Source organism: Haematobia irritans, chromosome 4 (genome assembly GCF_050003625.1).
Source record: "Haematobia irritans isolate KBUSLIRL chromosome 4, ASM5000362v1, whole genome shotgun sequence".
Taxonomy (NCBI): Eukaryota; Metazoa; Arthropoda; class Insecta; order Diptera; family Muscidae; genus Haematobia; species Haematobia irritans.
Genome location: NC_134400.1, coordinates 9,669,050 through 9,682,204, shown reverse-complemented (window position 1 = coordinate 9,682,204; position 13,155 = coordinate 9,669,050). Strand labels below are relative to the sequence as shown.

Genomic DNA, 13,155 nt, shown 5'->3' with positions numbered 1-13,155 from the left:
ATTTTACAGACGTATGCCAAAACCCATCACTCTATATTTCAGATAGATAAAAAACAAAAAATATTTTCTTCATAATAATCGTGGTAATTTCCCCTTGCCAATGTTCTTTGATTTGTTATTAATTTGTTTTACAATTTCATTAAATTTTCATGAACATTTGGCAATCTTAATGGGTGTAGAAAAAATAAATGAAGACGTTACGAAATCGTATATTGTCGATTCAACCCACATTTTGCGTTTTTTTATATCTGCTGCACTGTGACGTAGAGATGTCGCCGGAATAGCAGTGGTAAATACTATTGCCGTTTGGTTATCATTATTTATCTAAAGATGTTTTTTTTCGATACGCAGAAATTTTTTTCATACAGTGGGAGATAATTTTGTATAATCGGTGCTAATGTGTATACAATATTTTGACAAAATTTTCTATAAAAATAAAATTTTGGCAAAATTTTCTATAGAAATAAAATGTTGACAAAATTTTCTCAAGAAATAAAATTTTGACAAAATTTTCTATAGGAATAAAATTTGGGCAAAATTTTCTATAAAAATAAAATTTTGGCAAAATTTTCTATAGAAATAAAATTTTGGCAAAATTTTCTATATAAATAAAATTAAAAAAAAAAATCGCTAAGAATAAAAAGTTGAAAAAATTGTCTCCGAGAATAAAATTTTACAAAATTTTCTGTGAAAATAAAATTTTGACAAAATTTTCTATAGAAATAAAATTTTGACAAAATTTTCTCTAGAAATAAAATTTTGACAAAATTTTCCATAGAAATAACATTTTTATAAAATTTTCAATAGAAAAAAAATTTGACAAAATTTTCTATAGATTTTAAATTTTGACAAAATTTTCTATAGAAAATAATTTTTGACAAAATTTTCTATAAAAATAAAATTTTTGACAAAATTTTCTATAGAAATAAAATTTTAATAAAAATTTCTATAGAAATAAAATTTTGAAAAATTTTTCTATAGAAATAATATTTCGACAAAATTTTCTATAGAAATAAAATTTTGGCAAAATTTTCTATAGAAGTAAAATGTTGACAAAATTTTCTCAAGAAATAAAATTTTGACAAAATTTTCTCAAGAAATAAAATTTTGACAAAATTTTCTATAGAAATAAAATTTGGGCAAAATTTTCTATAGAAATAAAATTTTGGCAAAATTTTCTATATAAATAAAATTAAAAAAAAAAATCGCTAAGAATAAAAAGTTGAAAAAATTGTCTCCGAGAATAAAATTTTACAAAATTTTCTGTGAAAATAAAATTTTGACAAAATTTTCTATAGAAATAAAATTTTGACAAAATTTTCTCTAGAAATAAAATTTTGACAAAATTTTCCATAGAAATAACATTTTTATAAAATTTTCCATAGAAATAAAATTCTGACCAAATTTACTATAGAAATAAAATTTTAACAAAATTTTCTATAGAAAATAATTTTTGACAAAATTTTCTATAAAAATAAAATTTTTGACAAAATTTTCTATAGAAATAAAATTTTAATAAAAATTTCTATAGAAATAAAATTTTGAAAAATTTTTCTATAGAAATAATATTTCGACAAAATTTTCTATAGAAATAAAATTTTGGCAAAATTTTCTATAGAAGTAAAATGTTGACAAAATTTTCTCAAGAAATAAAATTTTGACAAAATTTTCTCAAGAAATAAAATTTTGACAAAATTTTCTATAGAAATAAAATTTGGGCAAAATCTTCTATTGAAATAAAATTTTGGCAAAATTTTCTTTAGAAATAAAATTTAAAAAAAAATCGCTAAGAATAAAAAGTTGAAAAAATTGTCTCCAAGAATAAAATTTTGCAAAAATTTTTGTAAAAATAAAATTTTGACAAAATTTTCAATAGAATTTAAATTTTGACAAAATTTTCGATAGAAATAAAATTTGACAAAATTTTCTATAGAAATTAAATTTTGACAAAATTTTCGATAGAAATAAAATTTTCCATAGAAATAATATTTTTATAAAATTTTCTATAGATATAACATTTTTATTAAATTTTTTATAGAAATAAAATTTGACAAAATTTTCTATAGATTTTAAATTTTGACAAAACTTTCCATAGAAATAAAATTCTGACCAAATTTTCTATAGAAATAAAATTTTAACAAAATTTTCTATAGAAATAAAATTTTAACAAAATTTTCTATAGAAAATAATTTTTGACAAAATTTGCTATAGAAATAAAATTTTCGACAAAATTTTCTATAGAAATAAAATTTTAATAAAAATTTCGATAGAAATAAAATTTTGAAAAATTTTTCTATAGTAATAATATTTCGACAAAATTTTCTATAGAAATAAAATTTTGAAAAAATTTCTTATAGATAACATTTTGACAAAATTTTCCATAAACAAAAGATTTTGACAAAATTTTCTCTAGAAATTTTGACAAAAATTTCTATAGAAATAAAATTTTGAAAAAAGTTTCTATAGAAATAAAATTTTGGCAAAATGTTCTATAGAAATAAAATTTTGACAAAATTTTCGCTAAGAATAAAAGGTTGACAAAATTGTCTCTTACTTATTTTCTTATTTTCTGAAAAAATAAAATTTTTAAAAAATGTTCTATAGAACTAAAATTTTTAAAAAATATTCCATAAAAATAAAATTTCGATAACATTTTCTATGGAAATATAGGTTTGACAAAATTTTCTATAGAAATAAAATTTTGAAAAAATTTTCTATAGAAATAAAATTTTGTTGTCAAAAAATGTTTACATCTTCTTTGTCTTCTCTAACAATATTACCATATTTTCTTTGTGTATCCTTTGATCAATTATTCTATTGTCGTTTTGCTACATCTCTTTTCTCTCAGTTTGATCTACATGTCGCTCGGTTTTCTATTGATTTGATTTGTGGTTTTTGCTACATTTCAATACAGATCATTTCAAGTGCAATTTAGATCATCTATCACTTGGGGTATTTCTTTGATAGTTGATATAATGAGTGTACACAATTAGTTTTGCATTGGTGGGTGGATCGAGCGGCGGGGGGGAGCTTCTATCACTTTGGGATTATTATATATATCTGCTATTTGCCTTCAATGTTGTTCTGTTTATTATTGAATATCAATTTGTTCTCAATTTCATAATAATTTGAGTGGTCTATTTCATTATTTGCTGAAATACAGATTGTTCTATAGTGTTGTTTTTTTGTTTTTTGTTGTTTTTGTGGTCTTCGAGATGTTCGAGGCTTGAAATAAACCAGAGAAGCCTTAGAACTAATTTACAACTGAAGACGAGAATACATATGAACTCTTCATAATTAGATAGAGTTTGAATAGCAAATACGTTGAGAGACAGTGGGACAAATGTTGATAACTAGATATTCCCGTAGGGGCTTTTCTTGATAGTCTAGTTATATGGATTTCAACAGACGGACGGACGGACATTGCTAGATCGACTCTGAATTCTACATCACGGCCAAGAATATATGCACTACAGACTCCATCTGAGACCGTTATTTCGATGTTTGATGATGAAAAAAAATCGAAAGGCCAATTTTCCAAAATTTTAAATAAATCGAAAATTTGATTCTTTCATTCTTCATATAATCCCTTGTTTGTATACCCTTCAGTGCTATATTTTCATATTTTGCAATCAGTGAAAATTTGACCCACATTTAGCTAGAAAAATATGAATCATTGGTTTCACCATTTGGTTTCATCGTTAACTTGTCCAAATTCGCCTACAGCGTCTCATGACTTGGATTATTTGCATGATAACCCACTCATTTACTCAAATCAAGGATTGTTACAATTTCCTTATGAATTTGCAAATCAAATAACAGAGACTAGAGTACTACAGCAAATCCGTTTCATTCACTTCATTGCCTTCTTCTTAGTCTTCTCTGCAGCAGTAAGCGTCAAAGTATTTTTTATCACTTTATTCATGCGTCCATTCCTTCCAACGACACGCTGTCTCTGCAGGTGTGGTGAATTGTAATCATTATAAGTCAACACTCTTCTCGCAATGCACTTTCTTGAGAAACTTTGTCTTTTACAACATCTCGTCATTATTTGATGACCGATGGCATGGTGGCGGACATGTAGTCAATCAATTGGTGTTGTTGCACAGACATTTCATGTCAGGAATGTGTTGCAATGTTGACAGATTTTTTGCTTTATGCCACATTCGTGAGTGATGATTAATGACATTTGATTTAATCAATCTCTGCGTCTTACATCTTCTAATCCACGAATAACATAAATTATATGAGTGTTAACAGTTAGTAGCAATAGGGGAAAAAATCATACATGCCGTTTTGTTAAACTTTTAGCATAGTTACAGTTATAGGTCAATCGTAAATTGGTTTTGCAGTCATCAAGTGAAAATATGCCATCGATAAAACGAAGAAATTCTCTCAAAGTCACAGCTCATTCAATTTTAAGACTCTCTCTCGAGAGAGAAAGACAAAGAGATGTCTATCTTAGAAGTAATACCAATTCATGATAACTCTCTAAAAAGACTGCATTACATGTGTTGGAGAACATACGAAGGAGAATCGAGATGAAGCAATGATATCTGCGAGAGTCGTAGAGTGTACTGTGTGGGGTGGGCAGTTGAATGTTAGTATTGAATTATTTGGTGCAAGGGATCTTTAACGATAGAGGAGAAACACATCACAGAATATCTCTCACCAGATATATTGGGGACAATGCGAACAAACAACACCAAAGGTGTGTGCGTTAAAATATCAAAGTGGTTTATTTGAGAGTAAGGTGGTGCTCACCGTTGTAGAGATTTGATGTAAGTTTATCTTCAAAGAGTTGCCAAGAGATATTTTCAATACACTCAGAAAACAGTGAAACCATCAGAAAGGAAACTTATGGATAATTTAAAAAAAATTAGATTAGGTTTCTATAGAAAATTTTGTCAAAATTTTATTTCTAAAGAAAATTTTGTCAAAATTTTATTTCTAAAGAAAACTTTGTCAAAATTTTATTTGTATAGAAAATTTTGTCAAAATTATAGTTCTATAGAAAATTTTGTCAAAATTTTATTTCTATAGAAATTTTTTGTAAAATTTTATTTCTATAGAAAATTTTGTCAAAATTTTATTTCTATAGAAAATTTTTGTAAAATTTTATTTCTATAGAAAATTTTGTCAAAATTTTATTTTATAGAAAATTTGTCAAAATTTTATTTGTATAGAAATTTTGTCAAAATTTTATTTCTATAGAAAATTTTGTCAACATTTTATTTGTATAGAAAATTTTGTAAAAATTTTGTTTCCATAGAAAATTTTGTCAAAATTTTATTTCTAAAGAAAATTTTGTCAAAATTTTATTTGTATAGAAGATTTTGTCAAAATTTTATTTCTATAGAAAATTTTGTCAAAATTATAGTTCTATAGAAAATTTTGTCAAAATTTTATTTCTATAGAAAATTTTTGTAAAATTTTATTTCTATAGAAAATTTTGTCAAAATTATAGTTCTATAGAAAATGTTGTCAAAATTTTATTTCTATAGAAATTTTTTGTAAAATTTTATTTCTATAGAAAATTTTTGTAAAATTTTATTTCTATAGAAAATGTTGTCAAAATTTTATTTCTATAGAAAATTTGTCAAAATTTTATTTGTATAGAAAATTTTGTCAAAATTTTATTTGTATAGAAGATTTTGTCAAAATTTTATTTCTATAGAAAATTTTGTCAAAATTATAGTTCTATAGAAAATTTTGTCAAAATTTTATTTCCATAGAAAATTTTGTCAAAATTTTATTTCTATAGAAAATTTTGGCAAAATTATAGTTCTATAGAAAATTTTGTCAAAATTTTATTTCTATAGAAATTTTTTGTAAAATTTTATTTCTATAGAAAATTTTGTCAAAATTTGACTTCTATAGAAAATTTTGTTAAAATTTTATTTCTATAGAAAATTTTGTCAAAATTTTATTTCTATAGAAAATTTGTCAAAATTTCATTTCTATAGAAAATTTTGTCAAAATTTTGTTTCCATAGAAAATTTTGTCAAAATTTTATTTCTATAGAAAATTTTGTAAAAATTTTATTTCTATGAAAAAATTTGTCAAAATTATAGTTCTATAGAAAATTTTGTCAAAATTGTATTTCTATAGAAAATTTTGCCAAAATATTATTTCTATAGAAAATTTTGTCAAAATTTTATTTCTATAGAAAATTTGTCAAAATTTTATTTCTATAGAAAATTTTGTCAAAATTATAGTTCTATAGAAAATTTTGTCAAAATTTTATTTTCATAGACAATTTTGTCAAAATTGTATTTCTATAGAAAATTTTATGAAAATTTTATTTCTATAGAAAATTTTGTCAAAATTTTATTTCTATAGAAAATTTTGTCAAAATTTTATTTTTTCTTTAGACATTTTCTTCAAAATTTTATTTGCTATTGTAAATTCTTGCAAAATTTTATTTCTATAGAAAATTTTGTCAAAATTTTATTTTTATAAAAAATTTTATTAAAATTGTAATGCACCATGGTGACTCTTAGACTAGGTTCAACATTGTATCCATCTTAATGGAGAATTAATTAATTGCACACGATTGTAATCCTTTAAATTGCAATGATTACCATTAAACCACAACCCCTCATTGGTTGCAAGCTATTTATGGAGCTCAAAAATAGTCTTGGTAAGGTCTTTGTATTTATGGATGATCATAAAAATATTTTTATTGGTTTTATAAATTTTCCAAATAGCTAAGTGGGATCTTGTCATAACCACAATCCGAAAAGGTGAGGCATTTACAACATAGCCACGTTACTTTGTTGCTACGACATCTATCTTCTATTCGAGGTGTAACACACCCCATATTAGTTTGTTGTTTTTTCATACCATTTTCCCCAAAAAAGGAAAATTTTTTTTATGAGATTTTGAAGGTGTTCATTGGATTGCTTACCTAAGAAAACAGAAAACACATAAAAATGTAGTGGCGCCTGCGTAATAAACATGGTAGTTGTAGGGCGCACGTGCATACACATAACAATCGGATGTTTATTGACAACAGCATCAACAAACATAAAGCTGTATAACGAGCCTTAACACGAACATAAATGAATTATATTTACATAGGTGATGACAGTAAAACACCAGCGTTGCCAGTATTAGGAAATTTTACAAGGGTATGGATTTTTTTTCATAGATATTGGATGTTTAGAAAATCATAACAAAAGTTGACAAATTCTAGATGCTTTCCTTGGGAGCCATCGCCATCACAATGAACCCTTGCATACAAAGTGCCAATCCCAGTTTCGACCAAAAACCAAAACGATTTTCAGCGGTTGTTTGTCCCCTCTCAGTAAAATTTTTGACATTTCTGTGTGTTTTTAAGTTGTTTCATCGCAATGTGAAAAGCCGTCTAGAGAAGGTCCTTTGACATTGAGCTAAACGTAGGATTAGACAGCAAAAGTGTTGGGATTAACATCAAATTTTAGAATCAATTAAGATTTTTTCTAATATTGCAATCTTTGGTATAAATTATGGCCTTCAAATAGCCGATGACGACATCACATGCTTTTACAACTACCATCGCTGGCGTATGAGTTCTGGTGGCCTAAATGGCCTAAAGGTCTAAATTTTCAGCTGATCTGCTTGGCAAGTATACCCGATTATTTTCTTTGTTCACAAACTGCCACTAGCCATCGATACCATTTTCAGCTAGCGGAGAGGGAGTTAAAGCCCCCTGTACAAAAATTTTATTTCTATAGAACATTTTTATAAAATTATTTCTTTAGAAAGTTTTTTCAAAATTTTATTTCCATAGGAAATTTTGTAAAAATTTTATTTCTAAAGAAAATTTTTTCAAACTTTTATTTCTAAAGAAAATTTTTTCAAACTTTTATTTCCATAAAAAATTTTGTCAACATTTTATTTCTTTAACAATTTTTGTCAAAATTTTATTTCTTTAACAATTTTTGTCAAAATTTTATTTCTGTAGAAAAATTTGTAAAAATTTTATTTCCATAGCAAATTTTGTCAAAATTTGATTTCTAAAGAAACTTTTTGCAAAATTTTATTTCTATAGAAAATTTTTGCAAAATTTTATATCTATAAAAAATTTTTGTAAAAGTTTATTTCTATAAAAAATTTGTGCAAAATTTATTTTTATGGAAAGTTTTTGCAAAATTTTAATTCTATGGAAATTGTTTTCATAATTTTATTTCTATAAAAAAAAATTTGCAAAATTTTATTTCTATGGAAATTTTTTTCATAATTTTATTTCTATAAAAAAAATGTTTGCAAAATATTATTTCTATAGACAATTTTGTCAAGATTTTATTTCTATAGAAAATTTTGTCAAACTTTTATGCTATAGAAAATTATGTCATAATTTTATTTATATAGAATAATTGTGCAAAATGTTATTTCTGTAGAAAAATTTGTCATAATTTTATTTCTATGGAAATTTTTTTCATAAATTTATTTCTATAAAAAAATTGCAAAATTTTATTTCTATAAAAAAAAATTTGCAAAATTTTATTTCTATGGAACATTTTTTCATAATTTTATTTCTATAAATTTTTTTTTCAAAATTTTATTTCTATAGAAAATTTTGCAAAATTTTATTTCTATAGAAAATTTTGTTAAAATTTTATTTCTATGGAAAAAAAGTTTTATTTCTATAGAAGATTTTGTCAAAATTTTATTGCTAGAAAATTATGTCAAAATTTAATTTTTTTCGAAAATTTTATTTCTATAAAAAAATGTTTGACTACCTCTTAATTGGAGAGGAATATTTTGCAAAATCTACAAGAATTCTACTAAACTGTAAAAAGCTACCAGTTTTTTTGTAGAATTCTAGCAACTGTGGCAACCGTGATTCCTATTCACAAGACAGGGTTGGAAAATGCAATACTATAGTACTTTTTTCAATACTTTTACACCCTGGTAAGTACCGTAGTACTCCTGCAAATGAGTTAGTAACTTTTGTGTAAACATTTTTGTGCCGATATCAGATTTATTGTATACTAGTTTTGACAAAAGAATAATATTTTGAATATTTTGAAAAAAGTCTTTAACAGACTTATTAAAACTACAAAAAAAATATTATTTAGCAAAAATGTTGTCAACATTTTATTTCTACAGAAAATTTAGTTAAGTTTTTTCTTTTGGAAAATTTTGTCAAAATTTTATTTTTTTTCGTCAAAATTTTATTTTTTTTTGTCAAAATTGTATATCTATAGAAAAATTTGTCAAAATTTTATTTTTTTTGTCAAATTTTTTTTTTGTCAAAATTGTATATCTATAGAAAAATTTGTCAAAATTTTATTTGTAATGAAAATTTTGTCCAAATTTTTGTTTCTATAGAACATTTAGTCAAACTTTATTTCTATTGAAAATTTTGTTAAATTTTATTTTTATAGAAAATTTTATCAACATTTTATATCTAAAGAAAGTTTTGTCAAAACTTTATTTCGGTAGAAAATGTTGTCAAAATTTTATTTCTATAGAAAATTTTGTAAAAAGTTTTATTTCTATAAAAAATTTTGTCAAAATTTCATTTCTCTAGAAAATTTTGTCAAAATTTCATTTCTATAAAACATTTTTTTGTTTTTGATTTCAGCTTAAAACCATGCATTGACTAAACTAAAGCTGAAATCAACAACAATGATAAAAGGAAAAAACCAACAATAACAAAGCAAAACGATTGGAAAATTTTATTTCTATAGAAAATTTTGTCACAATTTTATTTCTATAAAAAATTTTGTCAAAATTTTGTTTGTGATGAAAATTTTGTCCAAATTTTATTTCTATAGAATATTTAGTCAAACTTTTATTTATTGAAAATTTTGTTAAATTTTATTTTTATAGAAAATTTTATCAACATTTTATATCTATAGAAAGTTTTGTCAAAACTTTATTTCGGTAGAAAATGTTGTCAAAATTTTATTTCTATAGAAAATTTTGTCAAAATTTTATATCTCTAGAAAGTTTTGTCAAAATTTTATTTCTAAAGAAAATTTCGTCAAAAATTTATTTTTATTTATCTACAGAAAATTTATGAAATACCATGAATTCTACCAATCTACCAAACCGTGATTACAATACTACTGTAATCTTTGTAAGTGGATATAAAACGAAAAAAAAAAAAAAATTATTAAAATTGAGGAGTTGATAAACAAAATTCAGTCTAAAGGTGCTCTTGACAATAATCTTCCAATGGAGTTTTTGTTAAAATTTAGTGAAAAGTACTTTTACGCTCAAAAAAAAAAATACCTTTTTTGTACTTTCTTAAAAATTGTATTTTCCATCCCTGTGTATAGCTTTAAATTCTCTTGTTTATTGACACTCGCTCTTAATAATCATACTCTCATATATCTTTGTACACATATGAATGGACTCTAAGTGATGACTGACCATCACTGTTCTAACTATCAATTATGCCCACTGTTGTTTTTAAAGAGTAATGCTACTCTTGTACTCGTCAGAGCGCGTGTGTTTGTTGATGTGTACTATGTATGTGCTTTCGTAGATTACGACCACCGTATAGCGTCAATGATAACAGAGTCAAATTTCGGAACCAAATAGAATTTAATACCAATACAAAGCTTTGAGAGGGTAAAATATATTAGAAAAAAAATATATAAAAACAAAAATGTTTAAAGACAAAGGCAAAAATAAAATGAAAAAGAAACACCAACCAAGTAAAGACAATCACAAAGAGAAAGCCCTTATGAAAAGTATTCTGGCCTTCCAATGGAGGGCTTTTTTGCTTTGAAAACAAAACGTTCAATACTACTTGAGAAGCCAACGATCCCTCTCCAGACACCAAACAGTCGAACAACTAGAACACTAGACAACGTTGGGTACAATCGATCGATCGGTCGGTCGGTCACTAATAATAATGCTCCCTGCTAACCACAATAAGTCAACCGCGGTGGCATGACTGGACAACGACGACGCAGAATAGAAGAATAAATCTTGGCGCGTCGTAACTCTTGACAAAAATAATAAAGACAAAACAAAAAAACAACAGGCATAAACTCAAAAAAAGACCATTTCAAATCGATTGAATGAAAATACAGCAGACACCAAAAGTCAAATAAATAAAATAACACCACCAATAGTAATAAAGCCAGCCAAAGACAAAAACGAAAAGCCATCATACAATCACAAAGGCGACAGCAAGGCCCGAAGTCGTTGAATATTGCGACGCCGTCATCTGAGCACAACGCATTTTAATGCTAGCTAGCAGCGCTGTAAGCAGCCATATAACAATTGGTTGGAGGGAAAAGCTACCATAATCATAAAGCATTGGAAAAACGTGAGTGGCTCGAGGCAGTTGAAATAACATCTACCGGAATCACAATTTTGCTGGAAACAGCCTAAGAAAAACAAAACCAAACAAAGTAACAATCCTCAAATCTCCAGACCTACTCATCATTAACAGCAACAACTTCTGTCGCAACTCGGGCAACATTTTAGTGTAGTTTGACGTTAACGTTTACCGCAGAAAGCCAAACAAACGCTTGTAGTCTATGCAAGTCTAAGCAGCAATAAGCAGCGGCAGCCTATGCTGATCTCTTACTCCCATAGTACTTTTTTTTTGCAAACATCTCAGCCCCCAAATCAGCATAGGGAAAGAGAACAAACATGCCATGCTAGCTAGTTGTTTTGTGTTGCAAGTCATAGAGACAGTTACAACGTCGCCACCGTGTGTGCGTTTGCTATCACTGACACATAATAAACAGACAGCTCAACAAATTGATCGCGGTAGGACGATCGATCAAATGTTTACGCGTATCACAGAAAAACGAAACTAAGTGCAAGAAGAAATTCGCCACCAAATTCTCATTTGTTTTGAGGATTTTAAGAGGAAAAAAAGGGGAATTGAGTGGGACCATTAAGAGATATTACGTGTATAGAGCTATCTCCGTAATTGTGGTCTATTACCAATTGTTCTCTGATACTCCTGTGTGTGGATTAAAAGGCGGCAATTCGATACATTGTGGTTAATATGATTGTCAAACTATATGGCAAAAGCAAAATGCCGCCATGAGGATTTATGTGGGGGAATGTCAGCGAAACTAAAATAAAACACAAACCCAGTGCTTAACGCGTTTAAATAGTGATCATTGAATGAAAACAATTTTTATTGTGGCGATGATCATCACTGTATAAACAAGATCGTATCGTAAATTCAGACGGTAATCACAAAAGTGTTATGCGTTATACTCCTATAAAAGCTTGAACAAAAATTAAAAAAAAAAGAAGTGGAACTCCAAAGATTTAATACAAATTTTAATGAAAGTGAAATTATCTAAATAGTATCACTATATGAGAATGATGTACACATAAAAAAAAATTATACCCGACGGAAAGAAATATTAGACACAGAAAATAAAGTATTTTTATTAAAATCAAATAAACCACTAAAAAGTGAACACCAAAAAAATATAAATTATAAAAATAGTAAACAAACTGAGAAACAACAAGTATATATGGCCGTAAGTTCGGCTAGGTCAAATCTTATGTACCCTCCACCATGGATTGCGTAGAAACTTCTACGAAAGACTGTCATCCACAATCTAATTAATTGGGTTGTAGTATCTTAAAACTTTTTAACATCGTTTTCTAAATTGTGAGTTAGTCCATATTAGTCAAAAAAGTTATGTATAGGAAAGTCTACAAATAATTACGAATCGATGTGGACTTATGCACGGTACGTAGGGAGCCAGAATTGAAATATGGGGGTTGCTTATATGGGGGCTATATAAAATTATGAACTTGATATGGACCAATTTTTGTGTGATTGCGGATCGATTTATCTGAGGGCTATATATATAGACCGATATGGACCTAGTTAGGCACGGTTGTTAACGGCCATATACTAGAACAATGTACCAAATTTCAACTGACTCGGATGAAATTTGCTCGTACAAGTGGCTCCAAAACCAAATTTCGGGATCGGTTTATATGGGGGTTATATATGATTATGGACTGATATGGACCACTTTTGGCATGGTTGTTAAATATCATATACTACCACCACGTACCAAATTTCAACCAGATCGGATGAATTTTGCTTCTCCAAAAGGCACCGGAGGTCAAATCTGGGGATCGGTTTATATGGGGACTATATATAATTATGGACCGATGTGGACCAATTTTTGCACGGCCATTAGAGACCAAATATTAACACCA

The 13,155-nt window shown here is 26.4% G+C and overlaps 1 protein-coding gene across 7 annotated transcripts in view; it reads left to right on the top strand.

The window, feature by feature from the left end:
- The first annotated feature begins 10,782 nt into the window (after positions 1-10,782).
- The window catches only part of laza (lazaro), a 32,590-nt gene continuing 30,217 nt past the window's right edge, over positions 10,783-13,155 (top strand). For 5 of the 7 annotated variants that reach the window (XM_075304459.1, XM_075304457.1, XM_075304455.1 and 2 more), the window contains exon 1: positions 10,783-12,158. The gene's annotated coding sequence lies outside the window, so the exon portion shown is untranslated. Of the gene's footprint in view, positions 12,357-13,155 lie in introns of all 7 variants that reach the window. The other 2 variants (XM_075304460.1, XM_075304458.1) reach the window with 2 other exon arrangements.